We start from the raw sequence: 9,465 nt of genomic DNA, 5'->3' as shown, positions 1-9,465 counted from the left end.
TGTAGTAAGTCAGAAAGTGAAAGACACATCATATCATATCACTTATAGGTGTTACCTAAAAATGGATAACAGGGCAGATATTTCCACGGAGAAGGGCAATCACAGATTCATTAAACAAACCTGGTTCACCAATGGAAAGGTGTGAGGATTGGTTTCATTACGATATCGGGGTTAACAGACTTATACAAACACAGGTGACATATATAATCACCAAACACCTACGGAATACCAAAAGACTACTCAACATTCTGTCATAACGTACATGGGAAAAGGATCCCAGGAAAAACAGGCATCTGTATATGTGTAAAAGAACCACATCTTCCACACCTCCAACAAGCCAAACATTGTAATCAAACTTGCTGTAATAAAAAATAAAAATTATATTAAAAACACGAACAAGAAGTAGGGAGACAAACTTGAGGGGCTTTCTCCTGGCACATTCATTCTAAATTCCAATCTAGAACACGACTTCCATTGAGGCTCTGTTGACCTAGTAACCAGAATTGGTAAGGGAGAACTGCTGCCACCTTGTGGCCGTTTCACACAACAGCAGCTTTAATCCCAGCGCTAATAGTCAGTTGATATTCAAAATCATTGCAGGGCTTCCCTGGTGGCGCAGTGGTTGAGAGTCCGCCTGCTGATGCACGGGCGTGGGTTCGTGCCCCGGTCTGGGAAGATCCCACATGCCGCGTGAGCGGCTGGGCCCGTGAGCCATGGCCGCTGAGCCTGCGCGTCCGCACCCTGTGCTCCACAACGGGAGAGGCCACAGCAGTGAGAGGCCCACGTACCGCAAAAAAAATAAAAATAAAAAATAATCATTGCAGACCTGTAAATGACACCTGCCCTGAAAACAAATCCTGGGGTCACATATCGACCAAAAAATTCAAAGGACGTCCATATTTCAAAACGACCGCTTCAAAAGGCATATTTTATGCACATTAGTTTTCTGCTTCTTTTTCTTTCTTTCTTTTTTGGTTAAAAAAACCGGAATGGAAACAGGCATCCCTCAGAAGGGGCGAAAATCGTTGCAAACGAATCAATGGACAGAGGTTTATTCTCCAATATATATAAACAGCTCATGCAGCTTAATATTAAAAAAACAAACAACCCAATACAAAAATGGTCAGAAGATCTAAAGAGACGTTTCTTTAAAGAAGACACAGAGATGGCCAAGACGCACATGAAAAGCTGCTCAGCAGCACTAATTATTAGAGTAATGCAAATCAAAACTACAATGAGGTGTCACCTCACACCTGTTAGAATCGGCATCATCAGAAAATCTACAAACAACAAATTCTGGGGAGGGTGTGGACAAAAGGAGCCCTCTTCCACTATTGGTGGGAATGTAAATTGATATAGTCACTATGGAGAACACTATGGAGTTTCCTTAAAAAAACTAGAAATAGAATTACCATCTGATCCAGCAATCCCACTTCTGGGCATATACCCAGAGAAAACCATAAATCAAAAAGGCACATTCACCACAATGTTCATTGCAGCACTATTTACAATAGCCAGGTAATGGAAGCAACCTAAATGCCCACAGACAGATGAATGGATAAAATTGGGGTACATATATAAAATGGAATATTACTCGGCCATAAAAAGGAATGAAACTGGGTCATTTGTAGAGACATCGATGGATCTAGAGACTGTCATACAGAATGAAGTAAGTCAGAAAGAGGAAAACAAATATTGTATATTAATGCATATATGTGGAACCTAAAAAATGGTACAGATGAACTGGTTTGCAGGGAAGAAATAGAGACACACAGGTAGAAAACAAACGTATGGACACCAAGTGTGGGAAGCCATGGGGTGGTGGTGGTGGGATGAGTTGGGAGATTGAGATTGACCTGTATACATGTATATGCATAAAATACATAACTAATAATAACCTGCTGTATAAAAAAGTAAATAAAATTAAATTTTAAAATTATAAAAAACAAAATTTAAAAATAAAAGAGAAAAAAGTTCTTCCCTTCACACAGATGTATTTATAGGAATGAATTATTTCCATGCTTATATCTATAAATACATAAAAGAGGAATAAAAGCTAACTTGAACCATAAAAGAAGAAAAACCTGAACCCACCAGTTATACAGAGGAAAACGCTATCAGGGCACTTGCTCCAGTGGTAAACAATTCTGAAATTGGTCAGAGGTGGGGAATCATCACCCATACCGCCAGCAACCCACCCCCCACACAAGGAGCGTCCTCATTGCAAAGCTGGGGGACCGTGCCGAGGCATCTCTGAATAAAGTTGAGCTGAGCCCCAGGCCAGCTGCTGCTGAACTGTTCCCACCCTTCCCAGGTAAAACACCTGAATATGTACAAGGGCTTGAAAGACTAGAGGAAGGGCCGTGGAGCCACACCAGCGGCAGCACGCAGGCCAACTTGGTGCCTGCAGGCCAGCCAGGGTGGTCCTGGCCCCGGGCCCTCTTCCAGAAGCTTTCCATTGTCCTGCCTGAGATACCCCACCTGTCCCGGCCCCCACTGCTTTTTTCCTTCCTCACCTCTGTCCGGAGAGAAATTCCAGCGGAAGGTATGGGTGACACATCCTCTTCTTTACAGGAGGCAGCCTGGCAACTCCTGCAGAAAGGTCAGCAGAACCCCACTCACACCGGGCCACCAACAAAGCTGTGGCCCCTCTCTCCCTCCCACCAGCACAGTCCCGAGACTGCTGACGGGGCAGAGAATATGGAGTCAGGCACAGGTTCAGTGGCCATTGCTGCCTGGAGCGCTCTTTATATTGACCTCAACCAGGCACACCTGGGGAGGGCCGGCCGGCAGGATAAGGCTGCCCACGTCAGCTAATCCACAACCCGCAGGGAATCACATTGTTGAAAATGGACCTCGCTAAGTCAGAATAGAAGGCAAGGAAAAAAAAGGACACAATGCCATTTGCAGCACCGTAGATGAGTCTAGAGGTAATCACGTGACATGTAGTAAGTCAGAAAGTGAAAGACACATATCATATCATATCACTTATAGGTGTTACCTACAAATGGATACCAGGGCAGATATTTCCACGGAGAAGGGCAATCACAGATTCATTAAACAAACTTATGGTTCACCAATGGAAAGGTGTGAGGATTGGTTTCATTACGATATCGGGGTTAACAGACTTATACAAACACAGGTGACATATATAATCACCAAACACCTACGGAATACCAAAAGACTACTCAACATTCTGTCATAACGTACATGGGAAAAGGATCCCAGGAAAAACAGACATCTGTATATGTGTAAAAGAACCACATCTTCCACACCTCCAACAAGCCAAACATTGTAATCAAACTTGCTGTCATAAAAAATAAAAATTAAGTTAAAAACACAAACAAGAAGTAGGGAGACAAACTTGAGGGGCTTTCTCCAGGCACATTCCATTCTAAATTCCAATCTAGAACACGACTTCCATTGAGGCTCTGTTGCCCTAGTAACCAGAATTGGTAAGGGAGAACTGCTGCCACCTTGTGGCCGTTTCACACAACAGCAGCTTTAATCCCAGCGCTAATGGTCAGTTGATATTCAAAATCATTGCAGGGCTTCCCTGGTGGCGCAGTGGTTGAGAGTCCGCCTGCTGATGCAGGGGACGTGGGTTCGTGCCCCGGTCTGGGAAGATCCCACATGCCGCGTGAGCGGCTGGGCCCGTGAGCCATGGCCGCTGAGCCTGCGCGTCCGCACAATGTGCTCCACAACGGGAGAGGCCACAGCAGTGAGAGGCCCACGTACCGCAAAAAATAAAAATAAAAAAATAATCATTGCAGACCTGTAAATGACACCTGCCCTGAAAACAAATCCTGGGGTCACATATCGACCAAAAAATTCAAAGGACGTCCATATTTCAAAACGACCGTTTCAAAAGGCATATTTTATGCACATTAGTTTTCTGCTTCTTTTTCTTTCTTTCTTTTTTGGTTAAAAAAACGGGAATGGAAAAAGGCATCCCTCAGAAGGGGCGAAAATAGTTGCAAACGAATCAATGGACAGAGGTTTAATCTCCAATATATATAAACAGCTCATGCAGCTTAATATTAAAAAAACAAACAACCCAATACAAAAATGGTCAGAAGATCTAAAGAGACGTTTCTTTAAAGAAGACACAGAGATGGCCAAGACGCACATGAAAAGCTGCTCAACAGCACTAATTATTAGAGAAATGCAAATCAAAACTACAATGAGGTATCACCTCACACCTGTTAGAATCGGCATCCTCAGAAAATCTACAAACAACAAATTCTGGGGAGGGTGTGGACAAAAGGAGCCCTCTTCCACTATTGGTGGGAATGTAAATTGATACAGTCACTATGGAGAACACTATGGAGTTTCCTTAAAAAAACTAGAAATAGAATTACCATCTGATCCAGCAATCCCACTTCTGGGCATATACCCAGAGAAAACCATAAATCAAAAAGGCACATTCACCACAATGTTCATTGCAGCACTATTTACAATAGCCAGGTAATGGAAGCAACCTAAATGCCCACAGACAGATGAATGGATAAAATTGGGGTACATATATAAAATGGAATATTACTCGGCCATAAAAAGGAATGAAACTGGGTCATTTGTAGAGACATCGATGGATCTAGAGACTGTCATACAGAATGAAGTAAGTCAGAAAGAGGAAAACAAATATTGTATATTAATGCATATATGTGGAACCTAAAAGATGGTACAGATGAACTGGTTTGCAGGGAAGAAATAGAGACACACAGGTAGAGAACAAACGTATGGACACCAAGTGTGGGAAGCCATGGGGTGGTGGTGGTGGGATGAGTTGGGAGATTGAGATTGACCTGTATACATGTATAGGCATAAAATACATAACTAATAATAACCTGCTGTATAAAAAAGTAAATAAAATTAAATTTCAAAATTATAAAAAATAAAATTTAAAAATAAAAGAGAAAAAAGTTCTTCCCTTCACACAGATGTATTTATAGGAATGAATTATTTCCATGCTTATATCTATAAATACATAAAAGAGGAATAAAAGCTAACTTGAACCATAAAAGAAGAAAAACCTGAACCCACTAGTTATGCAGAGGAAAACGCTATCAGGGCACTTGCTCCAGCGGTAAACAATTCTGAAATTGGTCAGAGGTGGGGAATCATCTCCCATACAGCCATCAACCCACCCCACACACAAGGAGCGTCCTCATTGCAAAGCTGGGGGACCGTGCCGAGGCATCTCTGAATAAAGGTGAGCTGAGCCACAGGCCAGCTGCTGCTGAACTGTTCCCACCCTTCCCAGGTAAAACACCTGAATATGTACAAGGGCTTGAAAGACTAGATTAAGGGCCGTGGAGCCACACCAGCGACAGCACGCAGGCCAACTTGGTGCCTGCAGGCCAGCCAGGGTGGTCCTGGCCCCGGGCCCTCTTCCGGAAGCTTTCCATTGTCCTGCCTGAGATACCCCACCTGTCCCGGCACCCACTGCTTTTTTCCTTCCTCACCTCTGTCCGGAGAGAAATTCCAGCGGAAGGTATGGGTGACACATCCTCTTCTTTACAGGAGGCAGCCTGGCAACTCCTGCAGAAAGGTCAGCAGAACCCCACTCACACCGGGCCACCAACAAAGCTGTGGCCCCTCACTCCCACCCACCAGCACAGTCCCGAGGCTGTTGACGGGGCAGAGAATATGGAGTCAGGCACAGGTTCAGGGGCTATTGCTGCCTGGAGCGCTGTTTATATTGACCTCAACCAGGCACACCTGGGGAGGGCCGGCCGGCAGGATAAGGCTGCCCACGTCAGCTAATCCATAACCCGCAGGGAATCACATTGTTGAAAATGGACATCGCTAAGTCAGAATAGAAGGCAAGGAAAAAAAAGGACACAATGCCATTTGCAGCACCGTAGATGAGTCTAGAGGTAATCACGTGACATGTAGTAAGTCAGAAAGTGAAAGACACATATCATATCATATCACTTATAGGTGTTACCTAAAAATGGATACCAGGGCAGATATTTCCACGGAGAAGGGCAATCACAGATTCATTAAACAAACTTATGGTTCACCAATGGAAAGGTTTGAGGATTGGTTTCATTACGATATCGGGGTTAACAGACTTATACAAACACAGGTGACATATATAATCACCAAACACCTACGGAATACCAAAAGACTACTCAATATTCTGTCATAACGTACATGGGAAAAGGATCCCAGGAAAAACAGACCTCTGTATATGTGTAAAAGAACCACATCTTCCACACCTCCAACAAGCCAAACATTGTAATCAAACTTGCTGTCATAAAAAATAAAAATTAAATTAAAAACACAAACAAGAAGTAGGGAGACAAACTTGAGGGGCTTTCTCCTGGCACATTCCATTCTAAATTCCAATCTAGAACACGACTTCCATTGAGGCTCTGTTGCCCTGGTAACCAGAATTGGTAAGGGAGAACTGCTGCCACCTTGTGGCCGTTTCACACAACAGCAGCTTTAATCCCAGCGCTAATGGTCAGTTGATATTCAAAATCATTGCAGGCCTGTAAAAGACACCTGCCCTGGAAGCAAATCCTGGGTTCACATATCGAACAAAAAATTCAAAGGACGTCCATACTTCAAAACGACCATTTCAAAAGGCATATTTTATGTACATTTGTGTTCTGCTTCTTTTTCTTTCTTTCTTTTTTGGTTAAAAAACGGAAATGGAAAAAGGCATCCCTCAGAGGGGGCGAAAATAGTTGCAAACGAATCAATGGACAAAGGTTTAATCTCCAATATATATAAACAGCTCATGCAGCTTAATATTAAAAAAACAAACAGCCCAATACAAAAATGGGCAGAAGATCTAAAGAGACGTTTCTTTAAAGAAGACACAGAGATGGCCAAGACGCACATGAAAAGCTGCTCAACAGCACTAATTATTAGAGAAATGCAAATCAAAACTACAATGAGGTATCACCTCACACCTGTTAGGATCGGCATCATCAGAAAATCTACAAACAACAAATTCTGGGGAGGGTGTGGACAAAAGGAGCCCTCTTCCACTATTGGTGGGAATGTAAATTGATACAGTCACTATGGAGAACACTATGGAGTTTCCTTAAAAATCCTAGATATAGAATTACCATCTGATCCAGCAATCCCACTTCTGGGCATATACCCGGAGAAAACCATAAATCAGAAAGGCACATTCACCACAATGTTCATTGCAACACTATTTACAATAGCCAGGTAATGGAAGCAACCTAAATGCCCACAGACAGATGAATGGATAAAATTGGGGTATATATATAAAATGGAATATTACTCGGCCATAAAAAGGAATGAAACTGGGTCATTTGTAGAGACATCGATGGATCTAGAGACTGTCATACAGAATGAAGTAAGTCAGAAAGAGGAAAACAAATATTGTATATTAATGCATATATGTGGAACCTAAAAGATGGTACAGATGAACTGGTTTGCAGGGAAGAAATAGAGACACACAGGTAGAGAACAAACGTATGGACACCAAGTGTGGGAAGCCATGGGGTGGTGGTGGTGGGATGAGTTGGGAGATTGAGATTGACCTGTATACATGTATATGCATAAAATACATAACTAATAATAACCTGCTGTATAAAAAAGTAAATAAAATTAAATTTCAAAATTATAAAAAATAAAATTTAAAAATAAAAGAGAAAAAAGTTCTTCCCTTCACACAGATGTATTTATAGGAATGTATTATTTCCATGCTTATATCTATAAATACATAAAAGAGGAATAAAAGCTAACTTGAACCATAAAAGAAGAAAAACCTGAACCCACCAGTTATACAGAGGAAAACGCTATCAGGGCACTTGCTCCAGCGGTAAACAATTCTGAAATTGGTCAGAGGTGGGGAATCATCTCCCATACAGCCAGCAACCCACCCCCCACACAAGGAGCGTCCTCATTGCAAAGCTGGGGGACCGTGCCGAGGCATCTCTGAATAAAGGTGAGCTGAGCCCCAGGCCAGCTGCTGCTGAACTGTTCCCACCCTTCGCAGGTAAAACACCTGAATATGTACAAGGGCTTGAAAGACTAGAGGAAGGGCCGTGGAGCCACACCAGCGACAGCACGCAGGCCAACTTGGTGCCTGCAGGCCAGCCAGGGTGGTCCGGGCCCCAGGCCCTCTTCCGGAAGCTTTCCATTGTCCTGCCTGAGATACCCCACCTGTCCCGGCACCCACTGCTTTTTTCCTTCCTCACCTCTGTCCGGAGAGAAATTCCAGTGGAACGTATGGGTGACACATCCTCTTCTTTACAGGAGGCAGCTTGGCAACTCCTGCAAAAAGGTCAGCAGAACCCCACTCACACCGGGCCACCAACAAAGCTGTGGCCCCTCACTCCCACCCACCAGCACAGCCCCGAGACTGCTGACGGGGAAGAGAATATGGAGTCAGGCACAGGTTCAGGGGCTATTGCTGCGTGGAGCGCTGTTTATATTGACCTCAACCAGGCACACCTGGGGAGGGCCGGCCGACAGGATAAGGATGCCCACGTCAGCTAATCCACAACCCGCAGGGAATCACATTGTTGAAAATGGACCTCGCTAAGTCAGAATAGAAGGCAAGGAAAAAAAGGACAATGCCATTTGCAGCACCGTAGATGAGTCTAGAGGTAATCACGTGACATGTAGTAAGTCAGAAAGTGAAAGACACATATCATATCATATCACTTATAGGTGTTACCTAAAAATGGATACCAGGGCAGATATTTCCACGGAGAAGGGCAATCACAGATTCATTAAACAAACTTATGGTTCACCAATGGAAAGGTGTGAGGATTGGTTTCATTACGATATCGGGGTTAACAGACTTATACAAACACAGGTGACATATATAATCACCAAACACCAACGGAATACCAAAAGACTACTCAACATTCTGTCATAACGTACATGGGAAAAGGATCCCAGGAAAAACAGACATCTGTATATGTGTAAAAGAACCACATCTTCCACACCTCCAACAAGCCAAACATTGTAATCAAACTTGCTGTCATAAAAAATAAAAATTAAATTAAAAACACGAACAAGAAGTAGGGAGACAAACTTGAGGGGCTTTCTCCTGGCACATTCCATTCTAAATTCCAATCTAGAACACGACTTCCATTGAGGCTCTGTTGACCTAGTAACCAGAATTGGTAATGGAGAACTGCTGCCACCTTGTGGCCGTTTCACACAACAGCAGCTTTAATCCCAGCGCTAATGGTCAGTTGATATTCAAAATCATTGCAGGGCTTCCCTGGTGGCGCAGTGGTTGAGAGTCCGCCTGCTGATGCAGGGGACGTGGGTTCGTGCCCCGGTCTGGGAAGATCCCACATGACGCGTGAGCGGCTGGGCCCGTGAGCCATGTCCGCTGAGCCTGCGCGTCCGCACCCTGTGCTCCACAACGGGAGAGGCCACAGCAGTGAGAGGCCCACGTACCGCAAAAAAAATAAATAAATAAATAATCATTGCAGACCTGTAAATGACACCTGCCCT

The sequence above is a fragment of the Mesoplodon bidens genome, assembly GCF_964165515.1.
Source record: "Mesoplodon bidens genome assembly, contig: HAP1_SCAFFOLD_259, whole genome shotgun sequence".
Lineage (NCBI taxonomy): Eukaryota > Metazoa > Chordata > Mammalia > Artiodactyla > Ziphiidae > Mesoplodon > Mesoplodon bidens.
This window is presented reverse-complemented; position numbering follows the sequence as displayed.